Genomic DNA, 20,907 nt, shown 5'->3' on the forward strand with positions numbered 1-20,907 from the left:
AAACAGACTGCTAAATAGTGCTAAGATAGCAATAAAAAAAAAATGCAAAGAAATTTGTTTGTAATTTATTAATAAATAGGTGCTTATTGAAGGCACAATCAAAATGGACATTGACATCATGGTTTGGGAAAAACTATGTTATAATATTAATTCTGATTTTATAGAAAAATAAAAGAATGCATAGATGCATGATACATAATTAATTAATAGAACAGGCTCTTAGAGACTGTAGTGGTGTTCATGGCTTATGAGACTAACAAAGAGTGTGTCTCTTGGTGACAGCGGCTGTAGACGTTCATCGGCCCCTTTTGCTGTCTTGACACACTATGTGGCCCCATGGGAGATTATCATGAACAGCACTTCATACATGCTGCCAGAGGGGATGATGGGAGATAAACAGTGCTCTGGTGTCCTGGGGAAGGCCCTAGGCCTCTTAATACACATGCTTTAATTCAGCATGCTTTGGCTCGCATTGAGGCTTACATGGGTTTTTTTTTTTAGCTCCACAGGATGACTAGATGTAATGGGATTTTATAAAAAAAACCTGACAAAAAATTGACCAATGGGGTTATTGACCATGACATTATGGATGGTTTAGATTTGACAGATTCTGTTATTTCAGTTTGAAAAACAGTTACAGAAAGTGTATTATATTATGTATGAATTAATTATAAATTAAAGAATTTTCCATTGATGTTTTGTATACAGAAGAACTAGACTCAGTTGCAGAATTGTCACAAGCCTCAAGTATCCTCCCGGAAAGAGCATGCATGTTCATGAGGCTCAACCTTCATGTCGTCACCTCATCCTAAAACAGATCTAAGTTATCAGGGTCATATGAACCTGTAAAAATTGTTCAACAGTGTGTGGGGGGTGTAATTTAAAACAGGCGCCTTGCAAATTTTCTGTTTAATTACATGGCAACAGGTAAGTTTTACATGTGTACTGCAGACATCCACTAGAGGCCCTCAGAGACAATTTGGCTTCACTTGTCCTTGTAACAATGTCCACCTGTATTTATATGTATTATTGATTGGTAATAATATAATTGTTTGTCTGAGTGAGCCGTAAATATATAAAGCTTGTGGGGGAAAAAGAAGACCATATACCGCAATGGATTTAAAGCATTTCTTTGTTCATCTTTAGTATTTGTCTGGTCAGTGTTGTGGTAGAAAATGTTGCAGGCAAGTACAGGCAAATATTAAAGGTATATATTTGAAATTTAAGCCTGGATGTAGTGTTTTCTAGTTCAGTGAGGGATAAATGGGTGGCAGGCAACAGACTTTCAGAACAGTTTTTCGTGGACTTGCTACAGGAACACAGACACCTCTCTCTCTCCCTAGGCTTCTGTTTCTCTCTGTTTTTTTCTTCTCTCTTCTCCTCACTAAAACAGAGAACACTCATTAGGCAAAAACCATAATCAGGTGTGTACTCATTTCCTCTAGCTTCACCCTTTATTGACTTGATTGCTTGACCACACCTCCTCTCTCACATAGGATAGTTCTGAAAAGATGCTTTGTGACATTGTCCATTTTTAAAAATGCTATCCAAATAAAATAAAAATACAAATTATAACTAAGTGTAAATCTTTTGCTTCTATGCCATCCAATATAATTTTCATTCACAGGGAAGCTATTGAATATGTTTGACTATACTGTATACGGGGTGAAGAAAAAAAAACGATAGCTTATTGTTCTTTAGTTAAATCTTAAGCCAAAATGTGGCATGAATACCAGAGGAAAACAAAAAATTATTGTTGGATGAATTGGATTTGTAAAGATTTTTCTATTTTAAGCTAGAATTATTTAAATTTAGGCATTTATGATATTAAAACTTGGTCTTTTATTACATGCGTGTAGTGATTTTTGCACAAAACAAAAATAAAAAATTTATGCTGAGGTGTATGAGAAATTATAATGGCTAATACTCAAGTTTTAGTATTTGTATCAGATATGGTTTTGGTATCTGTATTGTACCACCTTTACCTGACTATATGAACTTACTGAACTTATTATACTGAACCTGAAAGTGATTTGCATGTACTGATTGAGATTTGACTATTTGACTACATTTCTTTGATAGATAGATAGATAGATAGATAGATAGATAGATAGATAGATAGATAGATAGATAGATAGATAGATAGATAGATAGATAGATAGATAGATAGATAGATAGATAGGAAAGCATTCTCTCACACATGCCATGTTGAGACCAATTATGAACTAGAATGATATAGCTGAGGTTGAAGAACTGTTCTTCTCAAGTTTATTTTATTTTAACTTATTTTTTTAAAATAAGTTAAAGTTTAAATAGCCTTCTGTAATTGACAGAAACAGGCATGGCAACCTGAGAGATGGTTGCTTGTTTAGTGTGACTGCTTTAGGAGTCAGTCTGCTCTTTCTCTCACAGGGGTGAAGGTCACAAGTGTGTATTTCTGAATAGAGAGAAGCCTGAACCCACACAATTCATTATTAATGCTTGAATATTCCCGCATAACTGTTGTGATTATACTGGGAGGGAGGAGGTCAGTGCTGGAAAAGAGGGAAGAAATGAAATGAAGCACTCTCTCTCTCTCTCTCTCTCTCTCTCTCTCTCTGTCTGTCTCTGTCTCTGTTTTGCTCTCTTTCTTTTTGTCCCTCTTTCCTTGGTGAGATTGATAAATGTAAATCTATCAGTGAGCGCGAATGGAGATAGAGAGACACCCTGCCATGCAGCCAGCTAATCTGCTTTGAGGGTTAATATTTCCATTATATGCTGCTTGAATTCGAAATTAAGTAGAAGTTAACCATGCACTTTACCCAAATTATTGTTTTTTCTTCATGAAATTTCCACGCACCTTACGTCAGCATGCGAAATATGCATAGATAAATACGGATGGTGTTTTTTTAAATGTTTTTTTTACCAAAATAAAAAAGGGGCACCACAGCAACTTTGTGATTGATTTTTTTTTTCTTTCAAGAAAAGATTGAAGAGAAAGCAATGATGCTTAATAAAGATCTAGAGTAGCAGTATTTTTTCATCGTCCTTATCTCTGAGGGTTTCAATTCATCTTTCTATGAAAAAAAAATGTTTAAGTGCTTCCCAACCCTCACGAGAGGCTTTTGTGTGGAAGTCTGTACTTTTTCCCCCCTTTATTTTACAGAGAATCATAATCAAGTCTGGTGCATACACACCGAGGTGGTAGACTCTTTCTACTGCTCATCCCTGAGTAAACCAACTGGCAAACATTGACAAGCCTTTTCCCTCATGGCACTGCTTCATATTAGACAAATCTAACTGACACCAGCGTTTTCTGCACAGAGAAAGAAAGAGACTGGAGGAAATGCAGCAGGCTGGATACCTCGGCTCATTAAATTGAATTGCATATTGTGCGACGTGGTTAGGTATACACACAGATATGAATGATAAACACAAGATATGAACCTGCTGGAGAAACAGAAAGAGAAACAGCAGCGTGATTGTCTCTTAACTTATAGAAAGGCCTTGATAATGTTATCCGTATTTAACCGATCTGGCAATAACAGGTCTCTGGGTGAAGATTTGTTTTTATGCTGTCCAAGTGCCAAAGTATCAGTAAATCCAGACTCATTGAGGAAACTTTATCAGATCTTAACCTCCACTTTTTTGGGAAGGCTTTTCACCAGGCATGGCTGTGGGAATTTATTCAGCTATTGTTGGATCATCCAGTCATTAATAAGATCAGGTATTAATGAGAGGTTTGGTGTCATTTGTTACAGTTCTTCTTCATGGTGTTCGGTAGGGATGGGGACAATGTCTGGGGGAGGGACAGTGTAATGCTGGAACAGGTCTGGGTCTCTTTCATCCAGTGGATAAACCTTTTTGATGGTATACGATACCAAGTACTATTGTGTGCTTCCAACTTTTTTGCATTACATACGACTATAATAATGATCATGTGTCTACAAGTATGTAAACTGAAGCTAAGCGCCATTAGTACAACTTACCTGCGAATATATAATAATGTTTATAAAACCTCTGTAAGCATGTAAAGAGTTCGTAACCTGTTATAGTTGCACATACTAACAAAGAAAGAGAATCAAAGACAGCAACAACCATTAAAGACAAATGTGAGACTTAAATAACTTTCTTTCGGCTTCTCCCATTAGGGGTCGCCACAGCGGACCATCTGCATGTTTGATTTGGCACATGTTTTTACGCTGGATGCCCTTCCTAACGCAACCCTCCCCATTTATCCGGGCTTGGGACCGGCACTAAGGATTGTGCAACCCTAATGGCTGGGGTTGGGTCCCTGACTGGGGATCGAACCTGGGTCACAGCGGTGAGAGCGCCACATCTTAACCACTAGACCACCAGGGAACCCCAAATGTGAGACTTAAATACGCATGCTAATTAAGGGTGACAAGGAACAAGTGGGAGTGTTCAGTTACATGCAAGTCATTTAAAAGACATGGACTGATGCGAGATGTAGTTTTTATCTATAATACTGACCAATAGCAATGTTATAAAATCTAGCTTTAACGAGATAGTGGTATATTTCATCTGAATATCAAACTTGGTAAAAACAAAAAAAAAACATTATCATGCATTTCTTTGTGTATTTTGTCCTTCAAGTTGATTTGATGAAATGATTTTCCTTAAATCTTCAAGTATATTTCACATCAGCCTTCTCTTCTCACTAAGGTCATGTGACAAATATATTATTGAGATAGACTGTAAGAATTTTAAGGCAGAGATCAGATCTCTGTAGTGTTTCAGTGCGTGATCACCTGACATGCATGAATCAACTGTCTGGGTTAGAAAGGAGTCAGCCACAGCTTCTCTTCGTAGCATTCGGTGCATTTCTCTTACTGAAAAGTTTTTTTTTTCTTGCTGATGAAAAATGACATTAAACTGATGTCTTTTTTTATCTTTGCAATGCTAGTTCGTGTACACCAGCTGCCTGTGTGTCTCCTTCTTCAGGCATTTGTTTTCATGAAATTCATGCATCTATTACAGATTATGAAAAATGTCTGACAGCATTAGCCCAACCCTGCTCACGGAACACATGAAGTATTGTACAAGCTTTATCATCTTTTTTTCTTAAAGATCAGGGGAATAATAAAAACTCTTCTCAATCATTTGAAGATCAGGGCTCTGTGCTGAACACTGGAGATATTCTACTCCAACCTTAGCACACAATGTCTTCATGGGGTAATTTTGTGCACAGGGATACTGTCATGCTGGAACAGTTTTGGGGCTTTACCTTACATTGAATGGAAACTGTAATGCTGTAGCATTCAACTTTGTGGTATCGGTTTGGCATCACACATCGCTGTAATAATTAGGTGTTCATAAAGATTTGTAACACAGACATTTTTTTTTTTTAAGTAAGTACAATCCTAGAACTGAAAACGCATATAGGACGTTTTGGAGACAAGGTGAGGGAGGCGAGATTGAGATGGTTTGGACATGGTTGGGACATGGGGTATATCGGTAGGAGAATGCTGAGCATGATAATAATAATCCATTTTCAATATTTGTAACAGCTGGTTATTATTAATTCCTTATAGTTAATTTGTTTTTCACTCTTCTTCTCCTGTGATTGTCCAGAATACATGTGGGGTCTTTCTTTAAATGTATGCGGCCTGGACGTTGTTTACACACACACACACACACACACACACACACACACACACACACACACACACACACACACATGCTAGGTTTATTTCCAGTCCATCGCGCCTACTTCTCGTCACAGCAATGCGACCACGGCTACACTAACCCCGGGCTAGCGGCTGTCTCCGCTGATCCAAGCATTCCCCTAGTGGGGGACCAAAGGCCTGGGCATGTATCACACAAACACACACACACACACACACACACACACAATAGAAAACCCACTACATCTCCTTTTCATTATGCTCTTTTTTTATTAAATACGTTTAATATATGAGTCAAATAATCAAAATATCCACATTGTCCACTCTTTCAGGTTGCTCTCTCCATCCTCCTTTTCCTTCATCCCACAAAATAAGTTCTTTAAATCCTCATCGTCCAACAGCAGCATTACCAAACCTGAAAAAGCCTCGTTGAAAGCATCATTTTAAATACCAAACCCTAGTTTAAGTAATCGCCTGCAACTGGAGATGTAAGTGGCGTTTTTAAGTAGCTCTCTAATGGCTACGTCTGCCTTTTAGTCGGCTGCGAGCTATCTAGCAGACCTGTGATTATGAGTGTGAGGTGAGGAGGTGAGGTGCAGGGGTCAGTGCGTTAGACCCCCCCTCTTCCTAGGGAATGCTACGTTACTCGAGTGGCACACGCCTCCCAAACGGTGCTTCTTACTTCGTCTTTCTTCAGGTGGCATTTGGAAAGTTTTTTTGCTGTTAAAAAAAAAAAACAGTCTTGTGTGTTTCATCTGGAGGTACATACGGATTTTATATTGTGTGATATGACTTATCTTATGAAGTTACCACGCAATCATATCAGACCTGAATGAAACTATAGGGCAAATGGGTAAATGGAAACAAATAAAAAACAAAATGGCCACATAGATTTGGAATGCTATTGATGTTTGTTTCTTGAAGAACAAAAACAACAACAAAAAATAGGAAGCGTGCTGTCCCTGTGGCTGAGCTCGAACCCCGGCTGCCACTCCAGGCTGTATTTAATGAAAACATTGACTTGGACATTTTGGGGCTTTTTACATTAGCCAGACACGCTCATGCATGGTGCTTGGTGGATGTGGTATTATGTGAGGGGTTGAAGGTCACTGAGGAGGGAAGTGTTGTTAATTTCACAGGGTTAGGGAACTGAGGACTCGGCAGAATACAGATCACTTAGCACAGCCCTGCGGCCATCCTGCATCTCCCTGTTCCTTGTCCCTCTCTTTTCCCCTCTCTCTCTCTCTCTCTCTCTCTCTCTCTCTCTCTCTCTCTCTCTCTCTCTCTCTCTCTCTCTCTTTCTCACTCTCTCTCACTCTTGCTCGCTCCCATTCATTTTCTGTCTCACACTCTCTCAGTTGTCTCTCACTCCTGTTTTTTCCCCTGTCTCTATTTGTTAAGCACATGCTTTAGGCCAGCGAAGCATGGCAGAGGTGAACGGCAGAGGTGTTTGACATGGTGCCAAGAGATGCTGACGCATACTCGTGTGTCTCTCTATGCTCACCAATCCCTCACACGCTTTCCTTTCTTCTCTTCCTCTAGCCGCCTGTTTTCATTCGCATGTGTTTCTTGAGCGTTCCGTCATCTGTCTGCACGTCTTCCGCTTGGTTTTCGTTCTATCCACACACTTAAAACTAAACTCCTTAATCGTTTCCCCCGTGTTTGATCGTAGGCCTACAATCGACACCATCTTATTAGATTTATTTCCCACAAAAAGGCCTTATTATTTGCCCAAACGCAAAAGAAATGAAAATGAGTGTCATTTACAATTGAATAATGGAGTGTCTCTAAGCCCCTAATTTGATTAAGGATGTGGAAATAGAGGGCAGAGACTCTCTTGTAGGATTACATCACAAACATGCCTCCTCTAATTGGCGCACGTCGCCGGCAAATTTGCATACGGATTCCGCTTTAATGTTGAACCGTCCGTTAATCCGATCCACCCCGGTGTCTGCTGTTCCAGGGTTCCTCGCGCAGTCGCTCCGCACGCCATAATTCCACGAGCGTTTTAACTCCGGCAGATAAAGAAAATGACAATTTTAGAGGCCCCTGACTGTTAGCACAGGCAAAGCTTTTTAGTCATGGTGGAAGTATCATCCTTTTTAATCTGCTAAAGCAGTGCGTGAATCCTTGCTTTAAGGGATTCTGCTTATCCCCTTCACTTTTCCAGCTAATCTAAACCAGGAATAAGCGACATATTTCATACCCTCTGAGATATCTATCCATTAGAAATCGGTCTATATTCTTTTCTTTTTTTTTAATGATGAAAATCTCAAACTGTGGTGTGATTTTTTTTTTTAAAGAAAGATTTCTGTTTTGTCCATGCTGGAGAAAAGGTAGGCTATTACTTTATGCCATGTACAAATATTTCCCTCGCAGCTTTGAGTGAAATCTCCATGTTATTCATTTCAAATGCAACTGAAGGATTTGGTCAATATTTGCTTTAGGAGCGTGCGAGTCCCCACACAAGGCCACAATACAAAAAAAACCTGCTCAATAGATAGACGGAGAATAAATAATAAGGGACTAAGCAGCGTCTGTGTTCTTAGTGGAGGTGCTTTTCATTACTTTTGGCTTTACATAGAGCAACTCGCCACTTTCTCCCCATCCTAAACACGTCCTTGATTTCTTTCTTTTTTTATACCCCACACCCCTCTCTTGGAAAAGGTTATTGTTATTTATTCCTTTTTTCCTTTTTAATAAGCTCAATGTCGACTCGTTCCTCTTTACAGGCTCTTTCATTCTCTTCAGCGCAAATAAATGGCGACTTTATATCCATGAAATCTGGCGTCGACACAGATCTTTCTTTTGCATAAAAGCATGAAGAATGGAGCTAATATTAGTGCCATTAATCCAGATGCTGGAGAGAGACAGAGATGTGGGCAAAAAATTACTGAAGGAAGAAAAAGATGAAGAAAACTGAGAAATAAAGAACCGAAGAGAAGTGAGAAGGAATGACATGTGACAGCTGTGACAGGACGAAACAATGTGTGTGGTGTGTGTGTGTGTGTGTGTATATATATATAGTGGGATCTCCAGAGCAGAGGTTGGGGTGAGTTTTGGCGACCGCCTGCATCTTTGATCCAATTACAGCATACGGACCCCTGTCAGCCTCAGCAGCCCGGCTGCTGCTACTGAATGGCCATTATTGATCTCCCGTCAGAAGGAGCAGTTGTCTCCGGGCCCTCCACTAGCCTTGCTCCCTTGTGCCCTCCCCCCTCACCCACTGCCCATGCCCCCATGCCCCATGTGCCCCTGGATCGCTTTACTGGCCTAAACGATCCTCAAAAAGGGTCCAGCTTACAGGTATGACTGGGCCTTGCCATTTAACCCTTCAGTTCTGCATGGGTCAAAAAGTCCCATTTTTTTGTCACACTGATACAGTATTGTAAATACAGTATTATAGTTTTCCACAGTTTTATTACTTGACATAAAACATAAAGTGTTAAATAAAACTTAAAACAAATATAATGAGATAAAATAAAACTAAATAAAAATAGTGAAATATTATAGAAATAAGTATAAAGGCTTAACATTATGGCATTATAGCATTATGACTAGTGATTGAATAACACTGATTAACTTCATCCTGGCACCTGTTAGTGGGTGGGATATATTACGCAGCAAGTCAACATTGTGTTCTCAAAGTTGATGTGTTATAAGCAGGAAAAGTACAAAAGCGTAAGGATTTCATGGAGTTTGATAAGGGCCAGAATGTAATGGTTAGATGACTGGGTCAGAGCTTCTTCATGAATGCTTCTATTGTGGGCTTTTCCCAGTCTGCAGTGATCAGTGTCTATCAAAAAAGGGGGACCAACACAATATTAGGAAGGTGGTCATAATGTTGTGATCGACTGTATATATATATATATATATATATATATATATATATATATATATATATATATATATATATATACAAATAATAAAAATCCAGTACGTTACATTCAAAATAAAACCTAATAATATAAAATATAACAATAAATCACAAATTTAGTTGATATAAACATTGTTTATTAGTTATGATGCAGATATACAGTATATCGGACATTTTCTTTGGGAAATATTATAATTTAATTGGTAAAAAAACAAATGGATGCTTCGATTTATTGAATTGTTGGACATCAGGGCTGACGAAGATCAGGGCGGATGCTCCACAGGTTTGTGTGTGTTTGTCTGTGTGAACAGTTCCAGTACGCATCCCTGTTTTCCTCTGCTATTATATGTGTGTGTGTGTGTGTGTGTGTGTGTGTGTGTGTATCTGGCTTCCCCAGCGTAGTGGTGAGACTGGTTGATTTGGAGATGATGAAAAGGCCATTGCAATTAGTGTGATCTGGTTGGCTGTGTGGAGCCTCAGCCTCAGACACACTGGCAGCTGCCAATAACTTCAGCTTCCAAGAACACACAATTAGACCCTTCGTCTATTACCCTGGCATCTCACTGCTCCTGAGACCTTTGCCTGTGGAAAGTTGCAGCAGGTCAATAGGCAATGATACTGTGCTGGGGAGCAGAGGTTAATCAACGCATGCTCGCACGCAGCATATTGCAGCCAGACAGATCTTATTATTCTTCCGAAACACAATGGATGAGGCGCTAAACCATTTCACCTAACTCCATCCCCCTTTGTTCCTTTTGTATGTCCTGACATTCTACTCATTTCATATTTAACCACGTGTCTTTCTAGCTATCTTTGATCAGCAGCACTGAGGCTCAAAGAGGAAGTGAGCTTAGCATATCTATCATTATTCATATTCGGCTCTGTAAACTCCAACAATGAAGCTTTTTTTGCGGTTGCTATGGACACAGCTGTATTGTTTTTTTGCCTCTTGTATTAGTTAGATGCTTGATTGGCTTTACTGGTTAATTGATTAATTGGCAGATTGAGTAAATTGTAATTGACCCACGTTGGTAGGCTGTAATTACTCACTAAAGAGGCCTATAATTATGATAAAACCTCATTGTCTTACTTGTGCGTATAATCCCTTCAGGAGAGAGTAAATGACTTATCAGTAGCTCAATAAGAAGTGAGCACTGATTAAGCATTCACTGATTGCAAGAGAAATGTTTTTTTTTTTAGAAATGAAGGAATAGTGTTTTAAATATGTTGCACTGTTTACAAACATATAGTAATGATTTGTTGAAGTATGAACCCCCAAAAAAAAAAAAACCCAACACAATTACTTTTTCATATGTTTATGAGATCTACAAATCTAAAAATGTACCCGTCTAGTGAGATGCCTTACTCTCGCCAGCAGTCAACATAGTCTCTGTATTATAGCGTATTTTAATTCTTGTCTCTCCACCTTTTATCAGCATTGCTGTACTCTGAATCAGAGTGTGTCTGGATAAAATTATGTATTGTAAGTTGTTAAATTATTAACAAATTACAGTATGCTACCCCATACTGATTACCATTCTTTAAGACTCCTGGTTTAGCTAGGCCATGTCTCCACTTAGTTTTATATTTCAATTATATTTTCAGGTTACGTCATCATAATGCATCTTCATTGTAAGTCAGGCACTACCTGTATATATGGTCTAAACTTGACACCTTTTGCTCTAATAGCAGAACTGATTTTGTGTATTTTGTGTTATGTGTATTGTCCCACACTGCCTTGTGTTGTTTGTCTGCTCTGTTTGCACAAGGTTGCACTCGATGCACTTTATGTAGCTCTATGTTGTGTTTTGTACATCTATGTTGTTTAGTGTAGCACCAGGGTTCTGGAGGAATGTTGTCTCATTTTCACTATGTACTGCGTACCACTGTGTATAGTAAAAATGACAATAGACCCTTCCTGACTTGACTTGATGTAAGATGGAGTACAGGATAGATGTTAGCAGGCTTCCTCACACCCACAGTCAATAATGGAGGTGGAATTTTAAATACCAAACCAACATACTACCATTCCATACTTTACTGCAATTCTATCTATGCAAATCTATCTGGACTTTGGCTGAGTGGAACCAACTTTTCCATACAAGTCAATGACCTGAAGATGTCCAAACTGTCAAGTATAATATCAAACTATCCGGATACCAAGAGTATGTAAAGCTGTTTTTGGTTAGCTAGGAATTTGGTTATTCAATTGAAAATATAGTTTAACATCTGTACACAAATATATTTGTTTGGTTAAACATACCTCAATTGAATCACACTTAAAAAAACCTCTTATTCAATAGGTTGTAATTAGCAAAGTAAGCATTTAAAGAGTTAAATAAAAGATTTACCAATGCATAGATATTGGATAATGACCTGAAGCTTGAAAAACCACATGCTTTTATATAAAATTTACACTGTTATTGGAAATGCCTCTTCTGGCCTGATTGGAGCTTTAAAAATAACACAGGATGTATTTCTCACTCTGCTACATGCGACTTCTTGACAAGTGATTAAACACCTCATTAAATAATCAATATTGTGGTTTCTGACTTGCTGAAGAGCAGAGAAGTCCAGCAGAAAGTAAAAGCCTTCTCAAATAAACTTTTTCAAAATTTTAGATTTTGCATTTTTATACAGGCTTTAGTTTGAGTAGAACAATGTCTTAATTAAAAAGCATTAAAATGGTGTTCATGGTGCTCTAGATGGAACCAGAGCTCATGTACTGTTTTTTCCAGGCTGACCCAGGTTTTTTGGCGATTGTATCTTTAGTGTGCCGAAGTCATCACTCATGAGATTAAATTGGAAGGATCCCACGAGCATTGTAACCCAGATCTCGCCCACCAGCGCCATGTTAGCCCAGTGATATTTTCTTTAATGTATTCAGGGCTGAGGGGGGACGATGATGACGGGGGAAGCGATGAAGGCATTTCTGCATGATAAATCCGGAGCTTCAGGAAAACAGGAACTCTTTCCAATTTAAAACAGTTGTAGGCGAGCCGGTTCCCTTCAAACGCACCAAGTAAATTGACCAAAGGTAGAACGGAGTTGAGAAATGAGCTGAGCAGTAACTAAAGAGAACATCCAGCATGTTGTTCCTGCAACAAATCATGTAGTTGAAATGCAAGAGTTTGGAAAAAGGAAAATCTGGAACAGTGTTTTAAAATTGGGTGGAAAACTTAAAGGACCTGAATTCAATATGTCATTTAAATCCTTTGTGTAAAAAAAAGAAATCGAATAAATAAAGTCCGGCACGCCTCCATTTTGTGGCACCGTCGTCAAAGAGCGGAAGGGGGCAGGGTCGTTTCTGCATCTGCTTAATTACAGCTCCTCCTGACATCTTGTATCTCTACATGTTAATGTGGCATCACCACATCAGGGACATTTTTCACACTTTCCCTATTTTTTTTTTTTTTTTAAACAGAGAGAAAAAGAAAGGGGGGGAAGGTCTGAAAAAATAATCCTCTTCGCTCCCCCTGTCAGTTCTTCTGTCACATTCAGCCTAAAACAAACAGGAAATGCAAGTCCATTCTGACACAATCTCATGTCACAGCATCTGTTATATAAAACATGATTTTGGAGACCTCCGTGTGCTGTTTAAAGCAAGGGCTAATTAATGAATTAATTGGTTGTGTCAGTGAGACACGGTGTGGGTTGTCTGCTTTATTCCGTATCGAAGTAAATCAGCAGGTCTGTCACTAGACATGAATAGAATGAGTGTGCATGATGATTATGGTCATAAAGGTTTTTTTTACACTTTTTCTTAAGAGTTAAGAGTTTAAAACATTGGCATGCTCCATGTACTTTTGTGTCAAATAGAAGCCAAATCAAGTGGTAGAGAACACAATGAAATGAAACAATGTTTCTCCAAAACCAAGGTGCAAAGAAACAACACAGAATTACCTGAGAAAATGCTAAACTAAGACTAAATAGACCTATACATGCGAAAACCATAAAGAAAAAATGTACAAAAAAAAAAAAGATATATAAATAAAATCTGGATGCAGGTTTATTTATTAAAGTGCAAACATTTGCTTAAAACACAAAAAAAAAGACAACAAAACTACCTCATGGTACATAAAGCAAGGCAACGTCTAGAGACAACAAACATGAGACAACAGTTTTGTCTGAAACACTCACCCATTCACTCGTACACTAATCTTTAGATCTTTAGACATTATAGCATTTGAGTTCACTATGTGGGAAGAAGTGAATGAAAATAAGTAAGTGAATTTGGACATTGACATAAATATAACGAGTCCGAGAAAAGTGGCTGTCACCAGATCATTTCTTTTTGAACTTTAGAATAACATCTGTGGTGTATCATGATATTACAATTTTTTTATTTATCACAGTTATTTTATGTTAATAAATTGAATTTGTATGTTCATTGAATTGAATTTGTATGTTGAGAAATTTCCCCACTGTGGACCGAATAAAGGTAAACAAAACAAATCAACCAGGAGTAGTTTTTATATTTTATTCAATACATTTAATCTAAAATAATAATAATAATTTTGCATGGTTATTAACATTTCTTGTCAGTGTTACACGCTATACAATGTTATAGTTATTTGGGGGGGGACCTCATGTTGCAGTTTGGGAGTTGGTGAGTGTATATGGGATGTACATTTAAAATCAGAATGCATTGTGGGTAGAATTCAGACACCACTAAAAAACACCTGAATCAGTTCACTATGTAGGAGATAGAGAGCAGTTTCAGTTACAGCTAAAGAGAGTGGTAATTAAGTGGCTAATTAAGGGTGACAAAGAAAAAAGTATGAGTGATCAATGACTTGGTCATGTGACATGCAGAGGTTGATTGGAGACATAGTCGTGTGGCTCTAGGCATCTTGGAAAAGCAGAACATAACAAAACACAATACATTCAAACATTCACACCCAGGGCTCACTTATCATTTATTCCTTCCGAGAAGCCATGGAGAAAGGGATAACAGGGAGAAGATGTGCTGGCGCTCCACAGAGACAGTATCCCAAGCTCATGAACCAAGAACCCTTTTGCTTTAAGGAGACAATAAGATCTCATGTGTTGACTTGAAATTTGGAATTGGACCAGAGACCAATCATCATAAAACACCAAGATCTACTAAAACTCAACATCAAGAGCTCGAAAATAGACTATCCAATTATCATGAAACAAATGACAAGTTCATTATCTACAGATTATCTTTTCTAAATTTAAGCACATGCTAGGAATCAATTTGACCACCATCTCTGATCCAAATAAAGTTTAGTTTTTTATTCAATTATTCAAATCATTTTGTTATTATGTTGGCTTAATGATACGGGTATTACAAATTTATTTCCTGCATTAAGCACTTACTTAACTTTAATTGCTGGATTGACACTCCATTCTGTATATTTATTATAGCTGTACAAATCTGCCTTCAGTTTTCCAAAAAAAAATTGTGAAGATCATGGAATTTCAACCTCGATTTTAATATGTCACACCTAAATGTCCAAACAAAAATATTCTATAAAATGTTCAAGAAGGAACCGAGTTGTCATTTTCTGTAGCAGCACAGATATAAATATTTACACACATGCAATAGAAAATAATTATTATATTATTGCACTTGTTCTGAGACGCTATTGTTTCTGCAGTAACAACTCATTCACAGGAACGTATATGTTTTCACAAAACAATCTAAGCCAGATGGACCCTGATCCAGTACCAGGCTATGGAAAAGTTGCTACTGGGTCTCAAGAATGTTTTGTGGAAAATGTCTATAGGTATATTCTTTGTACCTCTTTAATTAGCACTATCCAAATATACATACAGCTTGATTATATTATATATAACAAAAGAGAAACCAAAAGCAAAAAACCATCTGTCCTTTAGACTTGTGTCTACAGGACATTCCTCTTCAGGATCTCAAGCGGGGGGTGGTTGAGGGAAAGGCAGATGCATGTCCTTGCGTACGTTTCGCTCCTGCAGACTGCTCTTTAAGGAGGGCACTCTCACTTATGAGGAGCATTTGAGGTCATGGGGTTTGCTAATGGATCTGACAGAGGAAATGGAGAAGGGCTTGTCCCTTTCTTCTTCGTCACCTGCCAGATCCAGCACCTTCTCCCAGGGTTTGGAAGCCCGCTCTTTGCCGGCTTCTTCTTCCCCCTGTGGGGAGGGTGCAGCCCTCCTCCTCTCTTCTTCCAAAGAGGGGCTTCAGGGGATGCTATAATGGACAAACCCATGGCCAGTCCAGTACGAGGAGCTCTTGGAGGTAGTAACTCATGCTGTTTACAAGCTCAACATTGCTTGGCCAAATGAAAAGCAGTAACAGCATCCTCTGAACAAATTAGATGAGGACTTCCTGCAACCTAGATCACGGCCTCCATGCCAGGGCCTTCCCTTCTTTCCGGATCTGCACACCAAAGTGTCCAGGTCCTCGGGCAGACCTTATTTGGCCCGCCTTTTCCCAACGCCCAATGTCTCTCTACTCCAACATAGTGGGACTGAAGGAGTTTACCGAAATGGGCAATCCTAACTCACTGTAAAGCAGTTCCAAAGACTGCTGGGTCTGATGACAGCTGCATCCAACGTGGTGCCATTTGGCCTCTTATACTCATGAGACCGCTGCAGTGGTGGCTAAAAACCAGAGAGTTCTCCCGGTAGGGCAACCCACTACACACAATCAGCTTTAGACATGTGGAGGAAACACGGGTTCCTGTCACTGAGCCCCGTGTTGTGTGATCCTTGTCATCACTTAACGTTAACAACGGATGCCTCCCACAAAGGTTGGGGGTGGTCATGGCTGGTCCACCCAAGGTCTATTGAAAGTGCCGCATCTCTTGCGGCACATTAATTGCCTGGAGATGCTGGAAATGCTTCTAGCATTGAAGCATTTCCTTTTGGACCTAAGCTATATATCCAAGGGCGTTAATCCAGTGAGCAGTAAGATTTGAGGCAAAGGCCGAGGCCCAGGAAGTGGGGGCTTCACCCGGATGTGGTGGAGCAGATATGGTGGTAGTTTAGAGGACCTATTTGCAACTTAAGAAACCTTGCATCATCCCCTCTGGTTTTCCATCACTCACCCAGCTCCTGTTGGACTGGATGCTATGGTGCAGGTGACCATTTTCCAATCCAAAGCTCTCTCCACGAGGAGGTTGTATGTCGCGATATGATGCCTGTTCACTATACGGGGTGAAGGCCACCAGTTACATCCAGTTAACAGCTCAGTTAGCCCAGGGCTTGAATTCTTTTAGAAACAGTTCGCCAAAGGGTTGTCTTCCTTCACCCTTTCGGTTTCTGTGTCTGCTATTGTAGGCTTATCATGCTTCGTTTGCTGAGCAGTCGCTAGGAAAGAACTTGCTAGTGTGGCCCAAAGTGCCTTTGTGGGACCTGACCATAGTTCTGGAGGCCCTTTCTAAGCCTCCCATCGAGCATTTGCCTGCGGTGCCCTTGAGATTTTTGACAGTCAAGACTGTCTTTCTACTGGCCATCTTGTCTCTAAAGAGAGTTGGGGACCTTCACCCCCTCCTGTCTGGAGTTCACCCCAGGCATGGCAAGTGCCTTTCTCTACCCGAGCCGGGGTTATGTCCACATGGTGCCTTGGCTGCCCCACGACCAGTCGTGCTCCAAGCATTCTATTCTCCTTCACTTCAGGCCTTTGACCAGGAGAAGAGTTACCGGGTGTGTCCACAGGACGGCCTTGTGGAGGAAGTTGGACCAGCTGTTTGTCTGCTATGGCCCATACAAGAAGGTTCTCCCTGCGGATTAGCAGACCCTCAGCAGGTGAAATGTGGATGCTATCTCCTCCTCTTATGAGTCCTCTGGTCTCCCCGCTCCGTTCAGCGTCAGAGCTCACTCAACCCGGAGTGTGGCGGACTCTAAGGCCTTTCCTCTGGAGTGTCTTTAGGACATTTGCAATGATGCAGGCTGGTGTATCCCACTGACCTTTGTCAGGTTCTATAGCCTTAACATTAGTGCCACTCCTGGCTTCTCTGTCCTTCAACCTAGCTGTGCCCATCCACAATAGGCAGGGATTGGTCAGTCTGGTGGTATTGTACACTCATTCATTGAGCATTGTTGATGCAGCTCGGATTCCTGAAGGGGAACGTCTCTAGGTTATGTATGTAACCCTGGTTTCCAGAAGGAACAAGATGATGTGTCTCAGTGCCACACTCCCTGCATCCCTGCATCCCTGCAAGCTTTTTATTCACTTTTCAGCGCCGACTTCACTGCACTGCACTGCTTTTATAGCTTCCTGGCTGTGACGTCACCAACCGTATAAGTAAATATTATAATATGAAGAAACAACGTTTTCTCCAGGAGCAACAACAATCTACAAAACAGTGTGAGTGAGCTAGCCAGATAATGTATGTGCTACAAAGTGAGTGTTGGATAATTTGGAATCTTTTTCTCTAGCACAGAGTTGTGCTAGAGGCCAAATATCAAACTTGAACGAAGGCCATGGGCCAAAAGAAAATGTAGCATTTTACCAAAGTGTAATTTATGAGAATGACTAACTAACGAACTAACGAACTAACTAACTAAATACATAAATGTGAGATATAAAAATAAATAGTACATAGAGTACAATGCATTATAGTACAATAGAGTTCAATGCCTTATACAACTATTTAAGCTCTAAGCAATACAGCCATAAAATTGTAATATAAGTGACCTCTAATGAGACACATGAAACTTGTTCTTTTTATTTTTTATTTTTCCCAACTTGGGCTAAGCCAAATTCACTTATTTTCTCTACATTTCATTTCCATGTTATGTTAAATTAGAAATTAAGATCTGTGTCAATGCCATTTTTCTTTTTTCTTTTTCTTCTCATACATGGCCTGCGGGTCCTAGTCTGCCAATCTCTGCTATAGCATAAAAACAATGAACAAAACATTTGGCTGTATTGTGTTTAAAATTCAAGTAACAATCATTTTCAGTTAGGGGTCAAAATCTATCATGAAAGTTGGGGTCTGAAGCAATATTTTGGCAGATCTTAGCTTCAGTTCCCCTATTCCCCCAAGTCACATAGTCACCTGACACCCTGCTTTAGCAGTTTAGAATTCTTTGTCTTGTTTTTTTTCCACATAATATATTTATATTGCACTAATGTTACTCAATCTAATAATAATGTGTACTGTTTGTGTGTGTGTGTGTGTGTGTGTGTGTGTGTGTGTGTGTGTGTGTGTGTGTGTGTTGACGTATGGAGCATGTGTGCAAAATATAAGCAGGCTATAAGCATTTCAGCAAATGTCTTGTCTTACTGTACTAACAATAAATAAACTTGATTTGATGTACTTTAAACAAACATTTAATTTCATTCACATTTCTGCAAATCTGCATTTTAATAAAAATGTCATACTGTTTCGGCAACTGATCTCTGGATTTCTTATAATATATAATTATATTTGCATTTTTTTTTTCTCCCCCCTCTCTTAAATATCAATGGAGATCACATGTGCTGACTTAAAATTTGGAATCGGACCAGAGAACAACAATCATCATAAAACAGAACGATCTACTAAAACTCAACATCAAGAGCTCCAAAATAAACCATCCAAATATCGTGAAATAAATGACAAATTAATTATCTACAGATTATCTTGACCACCATCTCTGAGCCAAATAAAGTGTTTTTTCAATTATTCATATAATTCTGTTATTATGTTCGTTTAATGATACGGGTATTACACATTTATTTCCCGCATTAAGCACTTACTTAGCTTTAACTGCCCTCCATTCTGTATATTTATTACTGCTGTACAAATCCGACTCCAATTTTCCAAAAAGATCATGAAGATTTTAACTGGATTGATCGGTTTGATGCTTGGAACAAAATCTGGGAAAATGCATTTGGGAAACTCTCCTGTGGCAATTAAACTGAGTATGAAGAAGCTGGAAATGCTGGAATTTTAAGCATGGTTTCATGTCACACATGAATGATAATCAAATTTGACTTAAAAACATAAAAATAAAATAAAATAAAAATGCACTATTGAATTCTCAACTGTCAAAAGAAATGAGATTTCATTTTCTGTAGCTGCTCAGATTTTATTGTTTACACACATGCAAAGGACAATAATGTTTAATGTTCTTTTAATGATACAGATGTAACACATGTTTTAATATCATGTATATTTCAATGGTTGTGTAGGTGATCAATAGTATTAAAAATTAAAAAAAGTAAGGCATGATTAATTATTTGTGCTGCATAAAGTGTATATATTAGGCTGTGATGTATTTACATACTGCAATCATGGCTTTAAAACACTCTTTTAGTCTTTTTGTTGATGGTTTCTTTGTCCAGCTGAAGCGTTTTGCATTCTGATCACAGTTCTCTCCAAAAGCGTTGAATTATTTGTGCATTAGACTAAACTGTAAACATTCAAATAAAATCACAGCGGGTCCGATGCAGCCCAGTGGCTCATTGGACAGAAACAGAGACTGCTTCCTCTCTCTCTTCCACTCTCTCTCTCCATTTTTGGCTTCACCTCTTTTGCCTCCCTGCTGTCTAGCAATTTAATTGTGCAGAATCCTTTTCCAAATGAATTTACAATTTAGACAGAACTACTCCATGCATTACACCCAATCAGACAAGCACTGTGGAGAAGATTTGCACAAAAAGATAATTAATGCTACAGCTCAGATAAGGAAAAGGGGGAAGAGAGAAAGAGAGAGAGTGAGAGAGAAAAAAAAGATCTGCATTTATTCCATCGCCTCAGCCTGCCACAAACTACCTGACAATTGTTCCTTAATGATTCCCAGTAAATTCCTTAAAATGGTAATTTGTCATCCTGTCAGTTCATTTGTGACCTAAAATTCCTCACTAGAGGCATCATCAAATGAATTAATCACTACCCAGGATCCATTTCTCCCTTGTGCGTGCTATTATGCCCATGCTCTCTGGTGTGTCTCTTCATTTACATATATTTAATGGCTGAAACGACGAGGCTGCTTGTGTCTGGCCATGTGCATGTCGCATGCCAGGTGAGGCTCTCAGAAACGCAGCGTTTTCATGCTCGCTGTCGTGAGAAGCTGCGTGAGGATCCTGAACCCGAGGCTGAAGTTCGGTCCTGCATTCGAGCGCACGCATGGTTTGACGAAAATCGCTCTGATTAATCTGGACCCTGGTGGCATTATCAAGTGGGTTCCCGTCGCTGCGAAAAGATGTTTTCAGATCTTTTAAATCTTTCCAAAGCGTTTTAAGCAATGATTCTTTGAGTCAGGAGGTTCAGAGTTTAGTCATTTTGTCAGGAGTTTTCAAAATTCTCGAGCCCTTCTAGCTAAGTACATGACATTGTTAGATACTGTCTTAGAGAATGTGTTATTCATTTTGGAACATAATAGACAGTGTGTTTGTAAAATATGTGAAAGGGGTAGACAAAAAACAAGATACTGAGCAAAATGCTTGAGCTATCACAATAGCTTTAT

This window comes from Silurus meridionalis, chromosome 3 (genome assembly GCF_014805685.1).
Source record: "Silurus meridionalis isolate SWU-2019-XX chromosome 3, ASM1480568v1, whole genome shotgun sequence".
Taxonomy (NCBI): Eukaryota; Metazoa; Chordata; class Actinopteri; order Siluriformes; family Siluridae; genus Silurus; species Silurus meridionalis.